Raw genomic sequence first — 24,209 nt, forward strand, 5'->3', positions numbered from 1 at the left:
CTCACCTCCGCTGCAGAGGGAGCCTGGTACGTAGGCATTTGTTTGTCAGACACTTGGATCGTTTCGGCTTAATTACTTGCAACAGCAGCGTAAAAAAAATTGAAGGGAAGGGAATAAGCTTGATCGTGTGAATAACTGAATTCCCAGACAACCAGGAATCGTATACGATGATGCATAAGATGATAATGTGGAGGCCATATGCGTGCATGCCTCCATTTAGGCGCATGTAAAATGTACGCATATCGCCTCCACTTTAACATCTTATGCAACGTCTTATACGATCACTGGTTGACTGGGTTACGATATTGTGGAGCAAGCGTGACGCTCATTAAGACGAATTTGCAAACTTCAGAATAAATGACAATAAATTAATGTTGACAGCCTTGTGTGTGTGCATTTGTGTGTTGACGGCTCGAGCATTCTGGTTTTTATACAATAATTATGCAAATCGGTACTTTTTTTTGCTAGGTAATAATTCCTGGAGTGCACAGAAAAAAATAGAAAAGTGTGGAGGCTTCCGATCAACCGATAACAAATTGAGCGTTTAATGAACACAGATGATTGATATCATCAAATTATGTTTCTATCACCACTAAACTAGCCGACGTGAATTAATTAACATCGATGCAGAAAAGACGTTCACTTTGACTGCATCTTAATGTTACTCTATTTCAGACTACTTTTTTTTGAATGCAAGGTATAAAATATTAAATGAAAGTACGCCAACAAACAACAACAACCCTATAAAACTCAATGGTACAAGAATAGCCATAGTAACGTTTGAAGTCAAATAGATTTGAAAGGTTCGTAAAAATAACCAAAATAAAATAAGTTTCGGTTGTATTTCGGTTCTCAGCATCTTTCTTCTGGTGTTTTTTTTTCTATTGGTGCCAGCATCCGACCGGTGCTCAGCCGATCAACAACCCAGCAACGGCGGCATTGCCACCCATTTATCGAATGACGTTGTGTTGTTGTAAGTTCTGTAACTTTCTCCATTACAGTCAGTGTGCGCTACCAGTTTCGCTGGTATTGGTTGTTGCCCTATCCAATCTAATATTCCGCGCACTTCCCAGTTCAAACTCGAACGGACGGAACAGAAACGGATATATAACGATGCGCCCCAACAGCAGTAGCATCAGCAGCAGCAGCAGCAGCAGCAGTACATAGGAAGCTGGGACCAACTTGTGAATGCTCTGCATACTTTGCCAAAACTGCGAGGAGACTGCCTCAAACCGCGTTTCGCAAGAATTCCGGGATCCAAGCGAACGAGCAAGGATTCCTAGTTCCGGGGCTCTCTGGAGTTCAATGAACCCATGTTCCATCGTCTACTGCTGGCTGGCTGGTTGACTGGCTGGCAACGACCGGAGCCTATACCTACCTAGTTCTCGCCGCGTTGTTGCCTTCATCCGGTTTCCAGTGGAGATGCAGCAGCCGCAGCAGCATGGACCCAGCCAGCGTCGTTCCGCTTGTTCCGGGTTGACTTTTTGCCTGCTCGTTTGATTCAATTTTCCCCCCAGTTCTCGGCGAGTGCAGGCAGACTTTGTCTCTGGGCTGTCGTCGTCGTTGTTAGTTGTGTGTTTTGGATGAACAGTAGCGATCAGAAGACGTTTGACAAGCAACCTGATGTATTTCTATACATTGAACACGGGCATAATATTATCCTAAATTACCTTAACAGACTTTCAGGAATTATTAGAAGTTTATGAATTTTTTTTTTTTGCAAGGTATAACTCTATCACATTATACAGAAAGCCACTAGTCCGAAAGTATTTACTTCAAATGGGTCATTACTCCGAATTGTTTAATAAAACGTGTTTAACAATGATCCCGACATTCTTCCTAAAATTCATCTCAAATATCTCCCGGAAGTTTCCCGAGCCTTCTGTCAAAATTACACACTGTTTTGTTTACAAGTTTTACTGGATTCATTCAGTGTCCGTCCCGGATTTCCTCAGGAGTTTTTTCTTTTCGGGAAAATTTATTAATTGCTACCGGGACCCCTGCCGGTCGTTCTCCTGGACTTTTTTCACTGTTTTGCTTCTTGCGGTGATCCACTCGAAGTTCATCCAGATCACACGATGCTTCATAATGTCTTTAGAAATTCCTTCAGAAGGAAGAATTTCAAAAGAAATTCAAGGAAAAATTCCGTAAAAATTTTGATGAAATTTCGAGAAAAGCTGAGAAAGAAATCTTGGGAAAAGCTCCTAGACAAAATACGAGAGCAACTCTGGGAAAAGTTCTAGAAAGAAACTCATGCAAAAAATTTTGGGATGAACTCTAGAAATCCCAGAAGAATCTCTAAACCTAATCGACAACAATTCCTGTAAACATGCCGACACAAACTCCACGAAGGTCTAAAATTTCTGGAAGAACTCCAGGAAAAAAAACACAGGAGAACCTCTGGGGATAATTTCGAAGGAAGCTCCTAGAAAATCCTAGGAAAATTTGGGAGAAAATCCGTGGAAATCTTTTGTAAAAAGCCCAGAAATTCCTCTGGATATTAATTCAGAAATTTCTCTAGGCATTCGCTTGGAGTATCTATTGGAGATTCCTTTAGAAAATGTACCAAAAATTTCTGCAGAAGTTCTTTTAAAAAAAACTCTAAAAAATCGTTTGCAAATTTTTCCGAGTATTCGGCCAAAAATTCCCTCACAGATTCTTACAAAAAAGCCTCCATGGATTCATTTGGAAATTTTCTTCAAGGATTTGTTTAGAAATTTCTCCTATTCTACAAATTTCACTAAGAATTCTTTAAAAGTATTTCGCATGATTTACTTCTCAAGTTCCCTCAATTTTTTTTTAATATCCATGAATTTGAGAAGAAATTCTACCAGGGATTCTTTCAAAATTTAGTTCAGAGATTCCTTCAGAAATTTCTTTAGACATTTATTCACAAATTTCTCAAAAGATTCCAATTTCTCCAGAAATTTCACTAGCAATTCATCCAGAGGTTTCACAAAATAGTTGTGTAAGAAATGATCTTGTACCGACTTTGTGTAAGAAAAAAAAATGGAGCGGACCTGATGTGATGGTTAGAACACTTGACTATCACGCCGAGGACCTGGGTCGAATCTCACTCCCGGCAAACTCGCAAAATGTGAGTTCTTCCTTCGGAAGGGAAGTAAAGCGTGGGTTCCTTTAAACATTCTATTAAAAGGTCTTCCAAGCATTTATTCCAAAACTTTACTTACTTACTTACTGAGCGTCTGTTCACCAAGGTGATGCGGCTCAAACAGCGTCTGTTCTGGCATCCAGCGGCTGAATATGAAATGCTCCTCCACCGGAAGCTATACCTGAGGTGGCAGCCTCACCACGGTGGATAGGGGACCTTAGGCCAACAACCTACTGTTTCCGAAACCCAGAAAACCGTTACAGAAACCGAAAATGAAAGATTACGAATTCCAAAACTTTCTCCAGAGTTTTTTTTTTATCTGAAAATCAGTCAACAAATTTTCCTGGGATTTCTTTAGAAATTTCGCCAGGGACTCTTTCAAAAAACAAATGTGAGATCCATTCAGGAATTTTCTACAGGGATGCCTATAGAAACTCCTCTATATTTTCATATTTTTTTCGAGGGATTTTTTTCAGAAAATCTCCCATGGCTTTTATTATAAATTCGACTAAAAATTTCATCAAAAATATCTCCAGATTTTCCTTTAGCGATTTCTTTACAAGTACTTCTTTAATTCTCCAAGAATTACTTTGAAAAAACTTCCACAGATTTTTCAAAAAATCCTTCGTGGACAATTTTTAAGAAATAGTTCTTGGATTTTTTTTAGAAAATGATCCACGGATGCATTAAGAATCCAAAATTTAGAACTCCTTCAAAATTTTCTCAAAAGCCTTCTAAGGAATATTCTCTTAGGATTGCATTGGAAATTCTACAAGAGATTGCTAAGAAAATGCCTATTATTTCTTCACATTTCTTCAGATATTCTTTCTAGACATTTCTCTTCCAGAAATTGCTACAATGATTTTTTAAGAAAATCTGCATGGATTCTTTCAGATTTATTCTACAAATTCTTTCAGAGATTCTCATAGGGATTTCTACGGAAAGGTTGGAAGATATTCTTGTAGAGATTCCTGCAGAAATTCCACCAGGTATTCCTCTATGTATTTTCTCAGAAATTCATCCAGGATGTCTCCCAAGCGTACCTCTAGGAATTTCTCTAAGGATTGTTCCAGGAATTCATTGAAAAAAAATAGTTTTTTTGGAAGATTTCTCCAGGTTTTCTCTCAAAAATATCTCAAGAGATTTTATTAGGTATTCCATCAGGGGTTCCAACTGTATCTTCGGGTATTCCTCCCGGAATTTCTTCACAAAATCCATCTATGGATTCTTAAAATATTCCAGTTTTTTTTTCAGAAATTCTTTCAGGAATTCATTCAGCATTTTCTTCAGATTTCCTTTAAGAACTGCTTAAGCGGTTCCTTCAGTTTAAACAGTTAGCATGCATCCGCCAAACGTATTGTCATTGCTAAGGAATCTGTAAAAAATATCGCTATCGCCAGAGAATCACCTCATATATTTCGCTCATCGTGATAATCGACAAAGCGAGAAATATTTATAAAAAAAAATTAAGGTAGAAAAGGGAAGTATGAGATTAAGGGAAATATAAAACATAGAATGGCATGAGGTATGCTTTGGCGATTATATGTACTTCACAAAACAAGTTATTGATATGAAGGCTAAAATCCCCTGCATTATAAGTCATCATAATACAAACCATTAAAAATGTACATAAAATCGAGGGTCTGTATAAACTTGGGTCCCCTAACCCGAGGTATACCTGAACTAGCACATTAATAGAGTTTTTCATTATTTTAATACTTTAAACCATGAATGTATGTCTACTCTATATGTTAAATATAGAGTCCATGTGGGATTATAGAAATATAATAATTTCAAGAATTTTTGAAGGCTTCTTCGGAAGAATTTTTAATTTTCTAACAGAATCTTTACAAGATTATATACCAGTATTACTGAGAATGACTGGAATAATTTCAGAAAAAGAATCGTGCATGGCTTTCCAAAAGAATTCCTGGAAGAATTTCTATAGAGATCCATAGGATAGTTTTGCAAGGAATCCAAAAAAGAAATACTACAGAAATTTTCTTAGAAATGTCTAGACGAATCTCTAGAGAACCTCCTCAATAAATACCGTTAGTAATTTTCGTATCGAGTTCCTGGAAGAATTAAAGCAATATTTGGACAAATTTCTGAAGGAATTGTGAATTTTTAAATTTCTGATGAAATCATTGGATGAACCTTCAAAAGAATCCTCGGAGGTTTTTTTTTGCAAAAGTGGTTAAAGAAATATCTGGAGGAATCTCATGGGAAAATTGGGAAGAAAACCCTGGATAAATTTCTGAAGCACCCCTGAAAGATATTCTAAAAGAGTTCTTAGACAAATGTCTACATGAATTGCTAGAGAAATGTATGAATAAATTTTTGGAGAAATTCCCCGAGAAATCTCTAGAGGATTTTGTTCAGAAATACCCGGAGGAATTTTGGAAGGAAAATCTGAAAAAAATAATTCAGGAATTTACTTGAAGATATCTTCTAGAAATGTTGTGTAAAAACCCCTAGTCAAATTCCGTGGCAGAGTTTCTGAAAAATCCCTGGAAAACATCTCGGATTGTATTCTTTAAAGATTGAAGGAATCCCCTGAGGAAATTCATAGGCAATCCATGGAAGATTTTCTAATAAAATCTTTGGAATAATTCCTAAAAAAAACGTACAAGACTACCTGAAAGCCAATCTATATAAATTTCTGGGAGCATCCCTGGGGGATTTTCTGGAAGTTTCTTGAGAAAACTCTAAATGGAATCGATAGAGGAATATCTGAACAAAAACCTACGAATGTTTCCGAAAGAATCCTCAAATGGCTAAAGGATCCCTAGTGTATTTTATGGAAGTATCCCTAGAAATGTTTCTAAAAAAATCCAAGCACGGCATTGTTGTCACCTTGGAGACATTTTTGAAAAGATTTTTGTAATATCGGAAGGAATTCCTGTAGAAAATTTTTATAAAAACCATGGAAGAATTACGTAAAGGATCCATGAAAGATTTTCTTGAAGAATATGTTTCAGAAATTTCTAGAATCCAAAATATCTAAGATTTTCAGAAAGAACCGCAGGAGGAATTTCTGAAATAATCCGTGAAGATTTTTTAAGGAATCGATGGAAAAAATATGAGGAAATCCCCATTGAAGATTTTCTAGAGGAACCCTTGGAGAAATGTGTGGAGGATTCTAAAGTGAGTTTTCTTACTAGAGGAATTTGAGAAGCATACTCTGAACAAAGTTCTGAAGAAATTCCTGTGAAATTGGAAGTAATTCTTGAACGCATCTGGGAGCAATATAAGAAGAATAACATGGACGACGTTCTATAAGAGTTTACACAGAAATTTCTGGAGGAATCTATACAAGAATTTCTGAAGGATGATTGATGATAAGAATGCCTGGAGGATTTTCTAAAGGAAAAGAATCCCTGAAAGTTTTTAAAGGAAACTTTGGTGAAATTTTTGAAGCAAATTTTTGAAGATTTTGTAAAGAAATTCCTGGAAACATTTCCGAAGGCATAAATAAGAGGAATTTCAGAAGGAATTTTAAAAAGAAGGAATCCGTGGTAGAATTTCAAAAAGAATCAATGTATGATTTTGTGAAAAAATTACTTAAAGAACCACAGGAAGTTTTTTTAAATAATCGTTGCAGAAACTTCTGAAGGAATTTGAGGAAGTTTTTCCAAAGAAACGCGTGTAAATCAAAGGTGTACCGCTGTATTCTGAACGCCCAGACCTGTGAAAAAAGACATTGTCTACTTTGTTTACGCAAAATTCAGCAGTAGTAGCAGTATTTCCGTGTCAAAAATTGAGCCCAATTTATCAAAGCAAACCATAGTTACACTATTCCGAAGTTGACCATTTTGTACGTAAATTAGCGATTAACCGGTCATTTATGCACTATTAAATTTATCTATTTTAGAACGTAATTTCGCTTTGTTACATTGTTTTCCAACAATTATCACAATCATCTTGTACATTATGGTTAGCGCCGGAAAGTGCCAACAAGCCCATTCCAACAGATTCGTAGAACCAGTTTATTTTTATCATCTACCATCTAACTCGGTGAAATAGCCGAAAGGTAAGGGATATGTCTCTCAATCAGCAATCCACAATGGACCACGAAACAGATTTACGAGTAAAGATGCTCTTAGCGCCTTCAAATGATTTTCTAGATTAATATGGTTTCCTACAAAGTTGTTCCTAAAAATAAGGCCCTCTTTTCAATATACATGAAAATTAGGGTGGTCTATATTTACAAAGAAATTGGGAACCAAACTTTTTTATTTGCAAGAATAAATACATTCTTCGAGAAAGTTGTAGATCTATCAATTTTGAGAAAGTTTGCTGAAGACACTCCCTATGTAGCTTTAAAATTGACCGATCTAGAGGTTTTTTCCTGAATAAGCTTAGGGTGGTTCAAGAAAATCCGATTTTCTGGCGTTAACTTTTTCAGTTTCGATTTTTCATCAAAGTCGCCTAAGAAACACTTGTAGAGCATTTGAAGACGCGTCGTTTCGTGCGCTGAGATGGTCGTTATCTCTTTTGGTTCAAAAGTTACAGGCGTTTTTCTTCGTTCTTCTTTGAAAATATGGACCACCCTTATTTTCATGCACATTTTTTTTAATTCTTAATCACTTAACCTAATCTACAGCTCTATTGTCCACTGGGGCACTACGTGAGCAATTTAAAGTGACAGCTGCACTTACATTTTTGTACAGCGCCTTGATTCTATTCTACTTTGCCTTTCTGCTGCTTTCACTTTTTCTACTTTATACCTAGTAGAATGATGAGCACAAGGATGATGATGGATGGCCGTTGTTCCTTTCCATTCCGATTGGGGGTCCATTATGAGTAGCAGTACGCCGATGTCCAGGTATCCGGGTCCATTTTAGCCATGGGGCTCAGAAGAGGGTCAGTGTCAGTTGCTCTAGGGGGAAAAGCAACTGACGAAAAATTGCAAGTGCCGGGGCTGGGAATCAAACCCATGACTATCCGCATATGAAGCGAACGTGTGACCAACTACGCCACGGGCCCCGGCATATGCACATTATTATTAGGGACAACTTTGTAGAAGACCATATTTGCCTAAAAACTAATTTGAAGGCGTTGAATGCATCTTTCCTCGCAAATCTGGTTCGTGGACCACTGTGCAATGTACGAATCCATGCCAATATTTTACTTTTATATTATTGTCTGTCAGTTCAGTTCTAGACTAGATGGCTAGACTTATTTCAAGTGTCAGCAGGCAGCTTATTTGTTTTATAATTTGGCGGCTAATTGGCTACGTGGAAAAGGATCTAATTTTCATATCACTTTCACGACACGACTTATGCAAAAATGATGTGATATCACGAGTTTTTTTTTTGCTGTGCTCGATGACACCACTGAGAAGGGAATCTCGGAATAAATTCAATGAAGAATCTTCTAGATAGAATTTCAAGACAAATCCTCAGAGGAGTTTCAGAAAGAATATTTAAAAGATTTCGAAACCAATCCTATTGTTGCGTATGCAACGAAGGAAACGATTTTTCGAACTTTTAATACGTATATTTGGCACGTCGCTGAGTGCGGCGAATTAAAAATTTCCTGCGGGTAACAATTCATTTTAGTTTTCCTATTTTAGGTTATAATTTTTGCTACTCACGTTTGTGGGTTTCCTGTACGTCTAACTGGGACTGATAAGGTTCGATGCCAACTATGAACGCGAGTTTCTGTTTAAGACTGGTCATTAGCAATCACAGAATATAAATTTCAGTTGTTAATGATTGTTAATTACCGTAATTACGATTTCAAACTGACTGCGGATCGACGAAACCTTTTGCAAGAACGAACAGTTCTCTCCAACGCTAACCTATAAGCTGTACATATTTCTGTTTAGTTTTAAGTTCAATTTGCTCGAAAATTCACACTTTTACCGTCGCACTTAGATTTAAGAAAAAACCAACTGTAGAACCGTAAGATTATACTTAAGAACTTATACGTTTTAGCTATTAATTTAGGATAACAAACTCACGAGTACCGCGTGCGGCCTTTCAGTCTGCCTTTTTAACAAATTCTGACGTTTTCCTCCTCACACCATGACAACTTGCATGACAACTTTGCCGATTGCATCATCCCACATCGCCGCCTACTTCACTCGGTTCTGTCCAGGTATTCAATCTTTGACATGTCTGCGTTTAATGTGCTGTATTCACAGGTGCGGTCGTACACGTTAGGTGTACGCAACAGTCCCCCCCAGTAGTTGGACTCTGGTCCGGCTCACTTCCGTTTGCACCGATGTCCAATACAGCTAACTTGGTCGCAGGTCTGTCGTAGAATCCGGAAGCAGTCTGTACGACTGCCGAACGAACTTGCCCATCCGCTGAAGTCTTCACCGATACAACCCGTCCTTTGGGCCAGTAATTCCGTGCCAGGTCAGGATCCGCTACTACGACAACGTCACCTACCGCAATAGGCTTTGCTGGGTAGAACCACTTAGTTCGACGAGTGATTGTAGGCAAGTACTCTGTGACCCATCGTTGCCAGAAACGATTCGCCAGTGCCTCCGAAGATTTCCAGGATTGTTGAAGCGCAGTTGGACAATCCGTATACGGTACGAGCGGTTTGGATCCGTTCGACGATCCCAGCAAAAAATGGTTGGGAGTCAATGCCGGTGACGAACAGTCATCTACGGGAACGTGTGTCAAAGGACGACTATTGACGATGTGCTCAACCTGAATCAAATAGCTTCGTAACACCTGCTCTGTAGGCACCCGCTGAGGTTTGATGATGGCTAGAGCCACCCATATGTGGGGACGCTGGAGGATTGAAAACCCACGATGTTGTCGGACTGTTGAATTCGGTCATCAGCTTGTTCTGATCTAGCGCAGTCACCGCAGCCTTAAGTTCCTTATCTGCGCCGACGAAATTAGTTCCACGATCGCTTCTAATCTCTACAGGAGTCCCACGACGAGCGAAGCAGTTTCGTAGCGCCATAATGCAGGAACTTGTGTTCAGCGAAGCGGCTAACTCGAGATGTATCGCCCGGGTTGACAGGCAAGTAACAATCACACCCCAGCGTTTCTCGTGTCGACGACCAATGAGAACGAGAAATGGTCCAAAGAAGTCTACGCCGACGTATTAAAACGGACGTACAAAGGCTGCTACTCGTGCTTTGGGAAGGGATCCCATCGCTGGTGGTTCCGGTCTCGCACTGTTGATCTTACATTGCTGACAGTTCCGACGAATCTGTTCACAGACTCTGCGTACTCGTGGAATGTAGAACTCTCGCCGAACTTCGTTTACGCAGGTTTCATGGCACTGATGTTGATAGCGTTGATGCACGTTTGCGACGATGAGACGGGTAGTGGGATGATCACGAGGAAGTACGATAGGATTCTGTTCACTTTCGTCCACAAAGTCACACTCTCCCAATCGATTGTGGATGCGCATCACTCCGCGATCATCAAGGAACGGGTTCAGCTTGAATAGGCTATCTGTTTTCTTCAGTCGTTTTTCTGATGAAATTGCTGCTAACTGCTCGCCGTACACGTCTGCCTGGGCTTGTCGAAACTGGAATGATTCCGTTGCGGAAAGTTCGTCCTGTGTGAGCGGTCCAAGGATCATTGACTCCTTTTTCTGTTTGCGTTTGATGTTCCCAATGAAACGATGAACGAAAGCAGTCACCCGTAGAAAACGTTGCCAGGACGAGTAATTTTCTGCCTGCAGAATGGTTCGTGCTGTGCCTTCGATGTGGTACAGAAAGCTCGCACGGAGTTCGTTCGTGGTCTCGTCGGAATTCAGAGTTGAAGACGGCCATTCGCTTTTTGGCTTCCATAAAAACGATGGACCTGTAAACCAACGGCTTGTTGGCTTGAGATCTGGCCTGCACTTCCATTTTGTACCATCATCAGCAACGTTGTGTTTCGTGCCAAGCCATCTCCACTCGGTGATGTCCGTTGCCTCCAGTATTTCGCCAACACGAAAAGCCACGAACTGCGAATAACGTCGGTGATCAGACTGTAACCAACACATGACGTCTCGAGCGTCCGTCCAGAAATAGCGACGATCAATTTTGATAGAATGACCCTCTGCAACGCTCTGTGCCAAACGCGTACCAATGACAGCTGCTTGCAGCTCCAGTCGTGGGATGGAGACAAACTTGAGGGGTGCAACTCTCGTCTTACTTCCGATTAGGGCACACTCGACGTAATCATCCACTTCGAAACGGAAATAGGACACGGCCGCGAAGCCACTTTCACTGGCATCGACGAAAGTATGGAGCTCCACAGTAGCATTGTCGATTCCTGCCACGTGTCGGAAATAACAACGAGGTATCTTGACCGACTCCAGCTCGGGAAGTATGCGTAACCAAGTCAACCATTTCTCCAGATGCTTTTCTTCGATCGGATCGTCCCACCCGGTCTTCGCTCTCCAGATCTCTTGTAGCAATACCTTCAAATATATCAGGTAATGCGCGATGAGTCCTAAGGGATCGTAGATAGCCATCAGTGTACGAAGTACGTCACGCTTGGTGGGGTGCTTGGCACCGGACAAAAGCTCTCGATTGCGGTCTGTACAGAGTTTGTAACTGAAGACATCCGACGTTGTGCTCCACCACATACCGAGAACCTTTTCCATGGCGAGCTCCGTATTCATTTCCATCGACTTTTCGGACTTAGGGTTCTCTCCGAGGGCCTCAAGTACAGCTGACGAATTCGACACCCAGTTCCGCATATGGAATCCACCTTCGTGATGGATGTATCGAACTTCCTTCGCTAACTGGATCGCTTCTTCCTCTGTATCAACGCTGGTCAACATATCGTCGACGTAGTGACGACGGCAGATAGCATCAACGGCGACGGGGTACTTTTCCTCGAATCGTGACGCATTTTCGTTCAGGACATACAGCGCTGTACTGGGTGAACACCCCAGTAGCACACTTGTTCTACATCAGTTTGTATGACTCTTATATGACCAAATTTGGTCATATAGGAGTTGCATTGACTTTTATAAAACATATGTGCTACTAGGGCAGGTAGCGCCAAAGGTTACATCCTGCATTACGTAATCACATGGCTCTGTTGAATCCTCACTAGCACACCACAAGATCCGCTGACTGTGTTCGTCTTCGGGTCGCATTCTTATCTGATGAAACATCTCTGCAACATCGCCACCGAGGCCGACCAACCGCTCTCGAAACTTGTATAGCACTGGCGGCAAAGCGTTTAGTTGATCCGGTCCCTTCATCAGTACGGAATTGAGGGAGACACAACCGAGGGACGCAGCTGCGTCGAAGACAATCCTGATCTTCCCCGGTTTGTTAGGGTTGAATACCGGAAAAATCGGCAAGTACCATGTGCGATCTCCAGTGGCACGACTCTCCTCAGGTGTCAACTTACGGATGTATCCCTTCTGCTCATAGTCCTGCATCTTCGCTCGCAGAGTTTTGGCTAACTGCGGCTCGCGTTCCATCCTCTTGGTCAGACAACGATGACGTCTCAATGCCATGGATCGATTGTTGGGTAGTCGCACGTCGTCGTATTTCCACAGTAGGCCTGCCTGGTATCTCCCGTCTTGAAAAGTCGTGACTTCGCGCAGCATCGCTAGAGTCCGCTCATCTTCCTTGGAGAGAAGCTGATTTTGTGGAGCGCTGATTCCCAGACTATCGAGAGCGAAGTAATTTTTTACTGCTTCGTGCAGGCTGTCATCCGTTCCGTGGAAATGTGAACAAATGTGGAAGCTGTGCGGGAGTCGTGGAATCGAATCTTTCACCGACGCATACGTGCCGTAGACCATCCAGCCAAGACGCGTCTTCACTGCAACAGGTTCATCCAGCTTCCCCTCGCGATCATCCAAAATATGCATCACCCTTGCGTTGCTCACGCCGATCAATAATTTCGGCTGAACATTGGAGTAGGGTTCAATTGGCAAACCCTTTAGATGCGAGTACTTGTCTGCCAGTTCTTCAGTAGGTAGCGATTGTGTCGGCAGCTTCAACTCCTTTACCGTGTAGACTTCCCGTAAAGTATGTAGACTGCTACCATCGTATGTGCCGGAGATGTTGAGGGAAACGATTGTGGCGTCTTTTTCATATCGGCAGGTATCAGCTGTCCACCGCAGGCACAAGGGGCTCTTCTCACCGTTCAGGTTCAACTGCTTCGCCAAACTTTCCTCCATCAACGTTAGAGACGATCCACTGTCCAGGAATGCATGGGTATGCAGCTCGATCCCGTTGTTGTACAGTACAATCGGAATGTACTGGAATAGAGCGGATTTGCTTCCTCCTCGATGTGTGTTGCAGGATTCGACGTCCCGTGACACCACCGGAGCAACGGCTTGTTGTAGCCCTTTGGCTTGACCGCGGGAACCAGACGATGATGTTTCCGGTTTGTCTTTGGCGTCGTTGTGCAGCAGCCGGTGGTGCTTGTACTGACAACCGCTTTTCCCGCACGGCTTTGCGGACTTGCACGGACCACGATGGTTACCCAAACAGCTGCGACACAACTTGTGTTCCCGAAGTTCATCCCAACGAGCGGAAAGGCCGAACGAGGCCCACACTTTTCTACTGCGGCACAACTTCCCTGGCAGATAAGACAAGCACGGTTCGTATCTAGTTGCTTCAAATTCGGAGTTGCTTCAGCATGTGCGTTCAAAAAACCATCATCCTTCCTGCCACGGCGCGATTTGTTATCGATAGCACCAGCGAACTGAGGCATCGTCACTGTGCTAGCTGCTTCTGCTAACTTGTACAACCAGTCGCTGAACTCGGCTAACGTTACTGACTGAAGAGACTGACGATGGGTCGCCCAATTCAGACGAATCATTGGAGGAAGTCGCTCTGTCAAACTGTGCAGAAGTGTGAGGTTGCATAGATGCTCTTCCAGTTCACAAGCCTTGACTGTGGCCACCATGTTGCGAACAGCCAAAGCGAAGTCCACGAGTGTTCCAAGACGATCTGCTTTGGGAGCAGGCAGACTGTTGATCTTCTGAAGCAGCGAATGAACGATAATTTCCGGCCGACCGAAAAGCATCTTCAGAGTAGCGATAACTTGATCTAAGTTGCTTGGGTGCAACAGTTGGCATTTTACCGCTTCTAACGCCTTCCCTTTAAGGCATTTTTGTAGTCGGACCATGTTCTCCTCAGCTGTGAATCCGCAGAGGTGCGTCGTATTCTCGAACGAAGCGAAAAATAGGGGCCACTCCTCTGGTTCGCCAGTAAAGATAGATAACTCCTTTGGGACTGCATGACGAGCGGCGATTTGGCTTTTGTTGAGCAGCGCCGTTCCTCCCACCACTGTAGGATCATCGTGAAAAGCCGACGGAAACAATTCCTGAGCGGGTGGACGCAAACTACCCATGAGCGGAGCGAAAGCAGAATTGAGCGATCGATGATTGTCCCCGGGATGCGAGAATGCGGGCACAGTAGGATGATTGTCAGTCTGAGGCGGAATGAGCGTCGAAGCGATAGGACGGTGTATGGTTGGATCGGTTGGGTGCGAGCGAAAAGCCGAAAAATTCACTTGCCGGTCGATTCGCGATATGGGAATCCCTGATACACTCGGTTGGTCATGATTCGGACGCTGAGGTTGCAATATTGGAACGAAAGGTGAAACAATTCTGTTTTGGGATGTGGGACGTGGAGGCAACTGGTTGTGACACACTGGTGAGGAGTGGAACACAGGTGGAAATCCGATGTTTTGATCTACCGGAACGTTTTCTTCATGTCCACTCGGTGCATTCACGTTGACTGGGGTCTCCAATAACAACTGGAATCTACGACGCAGATATCGTTGCTCGATTGCTTCCTGCTGCTCCAAAAACTGAATTCGTAGGTCCACTGGCAGTCTATTCACAAGATGCACTTCATCTGCCACTTCCGGATCGACGATTTGCACTTCTGGAATCTCTGCCACTGGTGGCAGATGGTTTTGCGGTCGAGGGGTACGCGGAAGCGGTGTCGGTGGGGGATTCATTTGCACTCCAGAAACACGAGGGCGCGGGGTTGGTGTTCGAGGAGAGGGCACTGGCGAAACTCTTGTCGGGGGCGCAATTGGCACTCGCGGGGACGCAAAGGGCGATTGTGGTGGTCGAAACGATTGCAGCTCACCTGTAACTACTGCTGGCGGGGTCGATGACAGTGGCAGCTGTAGAGCCGGATCTCTAGCTTCGGCGCAATCCGGGCAGCTCCATGAGCGGTTAGCCACATCTTCGTTGACTCCGACGCAGTTGAAGTGAAACCACTGCTTGCATTTATCGCAGCAGACCATTTCGCTGTCGTCCGGAAGATTGCCGAGCAGGCACGTCTGCTGGATGCTGTCCTCCGGCACTTGGTTGCGACGACGGTTCTTCCTTGGCATCTTGGATCGATCCGGGAAACGAAATTTTTAAAATGTTGCGTATGCAACGAAGGAAACGATTTTTCGAACTTTAATACGTACATTTGGCACGTCGCTGAGTGCGCCGAATTAAAAATTTCCTGCGGGTAACAATTCATTTTAGTTTTCCTATTTTAGGTTATAATTTTTGCTACTCACGTTTGTGGGTTTCCTGTACGTCTAACTGGGACTGATAAGGTTCAATGCTAACTATGAACGCGAGTTTCTGTTTAAGACTGGTCATTAGCAATCACAGAATATAAATTTCAGTTGTTAATGATTGTTAATTACCGTAATTACGATTTCAAACTGACTGCGGATCGACGAAACCTTTTGCATGAACGAACAGTTCTCTCCAACGCTAACCTATAAGCTGTACATATTTCTGTTTAGTTTTAAGTTCAATTTGCGAGAGAAAAACACTGTCGTTTGTACTAATGTTGATGTTTATAAAACCATTAAACAAAGGATGTTTACAAATTAGAACCATCAGTAGATGGCGCGCAGGTGGGCATGTTTGGGTGGGCGTAGAGGGTGATACCTTACACCCCTGACTGAACAAGGCTTTTAACATGTGAATTGGCTTCTTTAGGGGTGTTTAGATAATTACATATTCTGAATCTGCACGCCAAACTGGGCCGAAATCCAAATTTTCATGAATTTTGGTGCCCGGGAACCTATTTAAAAATCAATTTGAAGTTTGTATGGGAGCGATTTCATGAATCACCCCTCGTCAGATTTTGTACCGGACGGAGCTGTCAAGCAGTAGTCGAGCTGTCAAAAGGTGATTTCAAAAAATCGCTTCGAAATTGATTTTAGGTATGAAAATAAAGTTCTAAAAATCTGAAAAAAATCATACTGGCTCAGAAAAAGGTGTACTCTCGTATGAAATTGAAAAATCAATAATTTTTTCTTAATTTAAAAACCCAATTGTTTATCTGGGAACATCTAAGCAAGTGTAAGTGAATATAAATATGAATGTTTTTAGTTCAAGAATTTCAGTACAACTAAATGTAGTAACTACAGATTGACTTATTTCTGGATGCTTTTGAAGATGACATGATTTTTGGACGCCACTGTAGTACCAGTCAATGGCATTGACTGAACATTGCTTTTTCAGTGCATCCGCCCCAAGAAGGAAACACCCGAAAAATAAGCATGCCCAACCGTCACCGTCACCGTCATCAGCTGGGATCTACGGCCTTGTGGTTATTTGCTTTGTGTGCGGACCTCCCTTCAGTTATCACCTGCACTGCATCCAAAATCACCCCCGTCAAATCCTAACGATCTGGTGCAGTGAGGTCGAGTTGTTCATCAATGTTATTGCCCATACTACCGTCACAGCTATACTACCTCTTGCTGACTGTGTGGTGGGGTCGGTCGCACCTATATCGAAACTCCAACCTCTATATGTTCCAGTTCGGTACCAGGACGACAGACAGCTTGAAAGGTTGCAATCAGCCAGGCGCAAGGATTGTTCCGGGATCGATTTGGGATGGCAATGCACCGTGGACGCGCTGGATGGAGTGGAACGATGATACCGGATGAGAGCTGCTGAGGTATCATCGCATCGGAGAGATGAAATAGTCGATCAATAAATGAACGCTGACGTAGGCTGGCCGGAAAAAAAAACTTCAACTCAATACGAGTGAAGTTTAGAAACATTTGCAGGGCATTGACATTTGAGTGCGATGTGTTTGACTGAAGCAATCCATGAGTTCAATCACGAACAATTACCTATTCATGAAAAATCAAAATTATCAACTTCAATGGATCAAACAACATCTTATCATTACTATTATTTTATAATCCAAGTTTTCAAAATTTGCTTCTCCTCAAAAGGTGAAAATGTGACACTCAATCAGCAGCAAATTATCTATTATACCGCAACTGTTTGACGCAGTAATGTAAAGAAATCGAGGTGTGGTTACAATCATTCGGCACTCGGTGAAAGCTTTCAGATATTCTAAATGACCATACATCTTTTGAGAGTAGCGAAATCAGCAACATCAATAATGGTTATACTTCTTTGCAACTCCATTCACGATTTGTGAAAGTGTTCATGCTATGCTCTGTTTTATCCTAAAAATAATAGTAAGAAGCATATTTAGAGCATTAAAACATGTCTATAGACATATAGAGTTTAGCATCTGACTGAAACTAGTGGTCCCTGAAGATTTTGAACTTCCTATGTTTATCAATTTTTGTTGATGGGAACGTTGTTTTACAGTGGATTTACTAGATAAACAAATCATGGGTCTCAAAAGCCTCTTTGAAAACAATATAAGGTACACCGGGGCAAGTTGAAACGGGTGGGGCAAGATGAAACAGCGGGTTAATATGCTGTTTTCTAATGATGATAAACGGTTTGATTGCTATAACACGTAGTTTTTGATTCAAACAATCTTTTAACGAAGGATAAATTTCCAAATTGTATTGAAATTTATTTCAAAACTTCGTGTTTCATCTTGCCCCACCCGTTTCAACTTGCCCCGGTGTACCTTATTTAAAAAAAACATCATCACCCCATTGATACTCCCTTTCCTCAAGACTACTTTTCCCAGCTATCTTCTTGTCGCCAATCAGCCCAACCAAATCCTCGCAGAGCAACAACCCCAACATGAACCCCACAGCCGAAAAAACGCCCAGACGCATAAAAAGTCATCTGTCTGACGGCGGCGACGACCGGCACAACATTTCACCACCCCTAGTTAAACCGTCTGTCTGCCTGCGAGGCTACGGAGTCTGACTGTCTGTCTAGGCCGCCGTGGCACCCGGCGTGGAGGCAGAGAACGTAATAAAATCGCAATCTTAATAATAATGATAATAACAATGCATAAATTTACTATATATTATTCTCTTTCAGTTTTTTTTTTTTTCATTTCGTTCTTTACTCCCAGCAAGCATCTTTCCACCAACAACAACACGAACCGATAGTCATTCAAATGCGACGACAACAACCCTCTGGCAATCGAAGTTCGGCGCTCGGTTTGCTCTACGGTGGAATCACCAAGCAAGCAAACTCTCCTTTCTATTATGGTCGTCGTCGTTTGGGGTTGTTCAAATATGACTGCTGCTACATATAGAATAGAAGTTGATGGCGGGAGAAAGCTGGATCAATCCACTTTTGAATATTTGAACTCGAAATTCTAGCAATAAATAGCTTTACAGATATTTTTCAACAACTATTATTTCATTATCATCATTAGCTCGTAGAGCGGACCTGGTGTGATGGTTGTTGAACGCGATGTTCACGTCAAAGACCTGGAATGGAGTTCCACCACAAGGCCTGTCTCTGCCTCTGCCAGCAATGACGTACTTTGTCCTGCTAAAGTTTACTGTCAAGACTATCCTCGCTGTCCTGCTGAAGGGGAATAAAAGCTACGATGTCGATTAGATCGATATCGTATCAGAAGGCCGGCTCCAGAGGCACGTTATCCATCATTTGGGACATTTGTGTCATCGCTATACACATAAGCCTATTTCATCATTTACCTGAAGGAGAATCGGACAAGGGATGGAGGAAAGAGAAAGGTGATGAAATATGAACAGCACACTGTAAAACGTATAAGCGTAAAGAGAGCTAATAGCTCATTGGAGGAAGCTTGTGACACCATGCTACTTTCAATATGATATTGACAGGCACGTCATCGAAAGCATCCTCAATATTCAAGAAATTACCCAAGCAAAAACTACGTTTGAGCGAGTGCTTTCTTGAAAACGTATATAACTTTGTGTGGAAGTCACTGTGGACATCCCACATTGGAAAGCATGTGAGTTCACATGAATAGGCATGTTAGCCAGACGAACATCACAGATGTGTTAATCGACAAAGCATTTCAAGCATTTCATAAAGAACGAGGTCACCAGATAAATCTGGAACTCATTCCTTCTTTATACAACGCATGCACTCTTTCGGGATAAAAATATAGAGTAATTTCACGCCATGAAAATGCTCAATAGAAAACTACGAGAGTTCAAAACATGTTTGAAATACTCATATCCCACTGGACGAAAATAGGACAAAACCCCATTTGCACCTGAAGATTTGAAGTAAGCAGAGCTTTTTAGTGCCCACTAACTCGATTCTGTAGCTACGATCCTCGGGGCCAAAGCTAGAGATTCGAAGCTATACTATAGAATGTTTTCGATCACCTGACCTGGTGATCTGTACCTTTCAAGATCTAAGTTTGGTTTGGTGTTATGTACCTTTCAAGATCTAAGTATGGCGTACTTTTAATGTATGTGTTACATTTGAATTTTTACTGCTAATTACCATTTTATTACAGGAGGATTCAGGTAAATCTGTTGTATGAATGCTAACCAAATATAATCATAACCCTTTTAGTTTTCAGATGAGAAAAAGGTAAGAATGTTCTATCCTATAATACAAAAAAAAATACACATATGGTTTCGAACTACTTGGGCACCCGCGTTAATTCCCGGCACCTCACAGCAAAACAAATCAAAATATCACTTGACGCATATTTCTCAAATGCACTTCCGTAGGTAATCATCTTCGGCAACATTTCCGCAATGGGATCCACAGTCAACGAGCTACACTTTCACTCTGAAGCCGCACAATTGCTCAAAACAAATATTACATGCAGACGAGTGCACTTCGGCAGCACAAAGATGGGTGCCGAAGTGATTTCCCATTTGATTTTGTTGAAAGTGCGGCACTGGTGTCGAAAATTAGCGCTGGACTAGGTGCAGTAAACTCGTTCAAAATCAATTTTCCGACAGAAAATCTTCACAACAATCATTGTTAACAACAACAAGTTAACGCATTGATGTATCTGATTCAGATGGACGAAGTGGATGAAAACGGTCGTTTCGTTGTGAATTTAGGTAATGCAAAATTTTGTTTACCTGTTGTTCCGGGAATGGGGTCAAAAACCCTATACACACATATCATATCATATATTGGGAAAGGAAGGGACCATCAGGGCACCCGATTGAAACGATTTGGACAGGAGTCTGGGACTGCCTCCTCCTTGTTGTTGACATTTCGTGGATTGAGGGCGGACTCTTCGACCCCATCTATTGGGAGTATTCTGTCAATCGAGGGCTTTGCAGTTGTTCGTGAAAACTTTCTTTTGGAAGGATATGGTGAAAAGACGCGGGTTTCGCGCAAGTGTCTCTGCTTACGGGTCCGCAAAACCCTTTTTGGCCCTTCATACAGGAGAATGCTTGATCGCTAGCAACAGCATAATCTTGATCAAATCGCAATTTCAGAGCAATGGCTTTCAATTTCTGGCAATTAAAAACGGATTCTTATGTTTTCGTCCTTAACGATAAAACGGGACTTTGTTAATTCCTAAGAAGAAGGCACAATAAATGTGTCCGAAACGTCGGAATAAAACATAAGAATCCATTTTGAATTGCCAGAGACTGAAAGCCATTCCCCCGAAATCAAATAGATCGATATCTTTCACAAAGATGCAAACGTGTGATCAATGTTCAATTCCTCTGCACACCTGATCTTCTAGCCGCTCATCCTTCGAGTGCTAAACGCTAGAGACTCCTGGCTTAGTTGGTTAAAGCCGGTCTACCGAATACGGAGTCGTGCAATCGAATCGCACCAGAACGTTATTTTATTTTTTTTTTAGTTTCATTTCTAAATTTGCCAAATAATCATGTCTTGTAATTTTCAAGTTTGTCCCAGTACGTTTCGACGTACCAGTAAATTGGTACATGTCTGTGAAGGGCAACATAGACATGTGTACCCTAGTTGCGTTTCATCGGCGCAGTCGGTCGCTTGAGGGTGCGTTCAAACCAAGCTCTCGACGCATATTAAATAGACATTAGCAACACATACGGTTCAGTACCAAGGTATGCACAGTGCGAGAGTGAGTCTCGTCATTTACTCTCGCTTGATAGAGGTTGAGAGATTACCACTAAGCCAAAAGACAGAAGGAATTGTGAAAATAGAAGTGTTGAGAACGCGGTCTTGTACTTAGTCAGTTTGAATTTCAATTCCGAAAAACCGTTACCTGTTATGTGGTTTAGTTGGTTAAAGCACCGGTCTAGCGAATATAGAGTCGTGGGTTCGAATCCCACCAAAACGCGATTTTTTTTCACAATTCACAATCAATTTGCTTATTAATCAACATTATGTGTCTTCTAACTTTCAAGTTTTTCTTAGTACCTATTTATCAATGAAATATTCAAAAATCATCTAAACACACAATAGGACACGATCGGTATAATACTGAACTTGTAGTAATAAGCTGCATTTTTATATGGTGAGATGATCAAGGCCTCCAGTTAGCCTAATGGTAAAGGCTACGGATGGCCAATCCGGAGACGGCGGGTTCGATTCCCGTTCCGGTCGGGAAAATTTTCTCGACTCCCTGGGCATACAAATTCATGCAATGGCAGGCAAAGAAAGCCCTTCAATTAATAACTGTAGAAGTGTTCAAAGAACACTAAGTTGAAGCGAGGCAGGCCAAGTCCCAGTGGGGACGTAGAGTGGCCTGAGTAGCAAGCCAAATTACAACAGGATCGTAGGGCCTACAAAAGGAAGAAAAGTTTTTACTGCTCATGTCACACTACCCACATCTCACTTATGGCTCCTTTTCACTTATTCACGGCAGTGTCGTGAAGCATCAGCGTACAAGTCACAAAAAAGCTGATAAACACCAAGCTTGTGTCACCCTGTCTCTGCGGTTTCTGATTCGCTCTCTCTACAGTCGCTAACACCAGAAAAGACAGAATCCCATCATAGTCACCCGGTCACCCTTGTTTTGCTACAATCATCCTGACTTGGATACGGCTCAAGTGAGTGTCATGACTCTCTCCGTCGCCTCAAGCAGATGCACGCGCAACAGTATGTAAAACTATGCATGTGTATTATCACAAGCACGGTACTACGTCATAAATCCTATTCGTTTTGCATAGCTCAGTTTAAACACACACATTGAGCGCACCACGCAGTTCGCCCTGGCTACGGCAAACGCTCTAACTTCGCCCGTTATGCATCGTTGCTCAGAGAGATTGATTCTCTAGCAACCCGCCTGAAGCATACTCAGCAACTGCTATCGCTGCAAAGCTGCGAAGGGTGGAATGCAAAACATGTTTGTCATTCCAGGCATGACATGCTATCTGGCTCGTATCACCTTGGGAAGGGGGACTCCAGAAAGCGGTTCAAGTGATTGTCTCGTGATGGTCGCGATTATTCGCAAGACTGATTCATGGTTGCCATTCTTTATTTTTCAATGCTCACTCCTAACTGCATACTCCTCATTCACTTCTCGCCTCTTCTTCATTTCTCACTTTGCACCCCTCACTGCATCAATGATGATTCCTTACAGTTCACTTCTCACTCCTCTCATGTTCCTTCTCATTCTGTGCTGCTCACGCCTAGTTATGTACTCACTTCTCACTGCTTCACACCGCTTATTGCTCACTTCTTACGCCGCACTTTACACTGCTTAACTATCACTATACCGTCGTGCGGGGCTACTTTTGAAATACGGGGCTACTTTGGACACTTTTGAATATGGATTTTTTGAATTTGAAATATCGTTCAAATCTGTTTGATGTCTTTGGGACTATTATGACGCAATATTTTCCCCTTCATTTGGTTGAAATTGTTTTTCAAACTAACTTTTTATTGCTTGTCAGGAGGCGAAAAAACATCGAATGAATCATAAAAATATACATAACGAATCAGAACATTTGCTCTGTGAGCATTGTTTCTGCAGTTCATAAATTTCAAAGGGTTGCTCAATTCGTGCAAGAAGTATCGACGTAGCATATACAATCGAATATTTGTATGGATACACAATATAAATGACCGTTTCACCTAAATAATGGAATGATGGCCCCCAGACAGCCTTTTAGTCTATATTAAAATATCACGCTGCTCATAAAACCAAAGGTAGCACAGAATCAGCTAAAAACGCTTATATTTATTGAAATCATGTATGATATAGTATACAACAGTATTGGTACAAAGTAGTATTCTAAATAAACCCGGAATTTTAACTGCAGTTTTGTTTTAATTATAAATGTCCAAAATAGCCTCCCTCTGGTTCTATATGATATGTCTCCGATTGATGTATGGACAACTTTTTTGTTTATGGATGGATTTAGTTCAAATTTTGCATGCATCCTACATACATACTCACAATTATTATGTGTAAAAATTGTGGAAATACATTCTCTACTATGGGAGGTACAATGTCATAAAGTTGAAAAACCATTAAAAAGTGTATAAAGAAGCCCCGCACGACGGTACTCACTTTTTACTGCTTATTAAGATGTGTGATCCCACTCCCATTATTGAAGCGAGTTGTATAAAACAATATTTTTTATCTATTTCAACTGTATTCAATCAAGGTGTACAGTAGATCGTTAAACTTATATGAATATTATGAATTGTAACACGACGATAAACGGAAGAAATAAACTAGGTAACAAACAAACTTTATTTAACAAAAACATATAACAGTCAACCGTTCCGCGCGTTATCGTACACTAAATTATCATCTGAACAATCTGCCCACTTGTCGTTGTTCCTGACACGCCGTCGTCGCTTATCCCAACGATCGGGAACCGATGGTTTGCGCCACGGTGGGTGAGCAGATCTAAATCTGTTCACCGTAGATGGACGCAGTGAACTATCCAATTGACTGCCGTTACAGAATACAGTAGTTGCTACAACCTATAGCCTACCCCTACTTGTCTCTAAAATGCCTTACTACAAACAATATATTCAGTAAGGGGATTCACTAAACAGTGTAAACTGATTTAACTGATTAAACGTCGCGATCACCAAA

General features: G+C 41.8%; 1 protein-coding gene and 1 long non-coding RNA gene across 2 annotated transcripts in view; both read right to left on the reverse strand.

The window, feature by feature from the left end:
* Positions 1–24,209, reverse strand: part of LOC109409271 (histone acetyltransferase KAT7) — a 386,484-nt gene that overhangs the window by 141,903 nt on the left and 220,372 nt on the right. The window lies entirely within an intron of this gene.
* Positions 8,565–9,138, reverse strand: LOC109402186 (uncharacterized). Its single transcript, XR_009996862.1, has 3 exons — positions 8,844–9,138; positions 8,712–8,778; positions 8,565–8,653 (listed from the first exon to the last, which is right to left on the reverse strand). It is a non-coding gene; the product is annotated as an uncharacterized LOC109402186 (long non-coding RNA).

Source organism: Aedes albopictus, chromosome 2, assembly GCF_035046485.1.
Source record: "Aedes albopictus strain Foshan chromosome 2, AalbF5, whole genome shotgun sequence".
Classification (NCBI taxonomy): domain Eukaryota; kingdom Metazoa; phylum Arthropoda; class Insecta; order Diptera; family Culicidae; genus Aedes; species Aedes albopictus.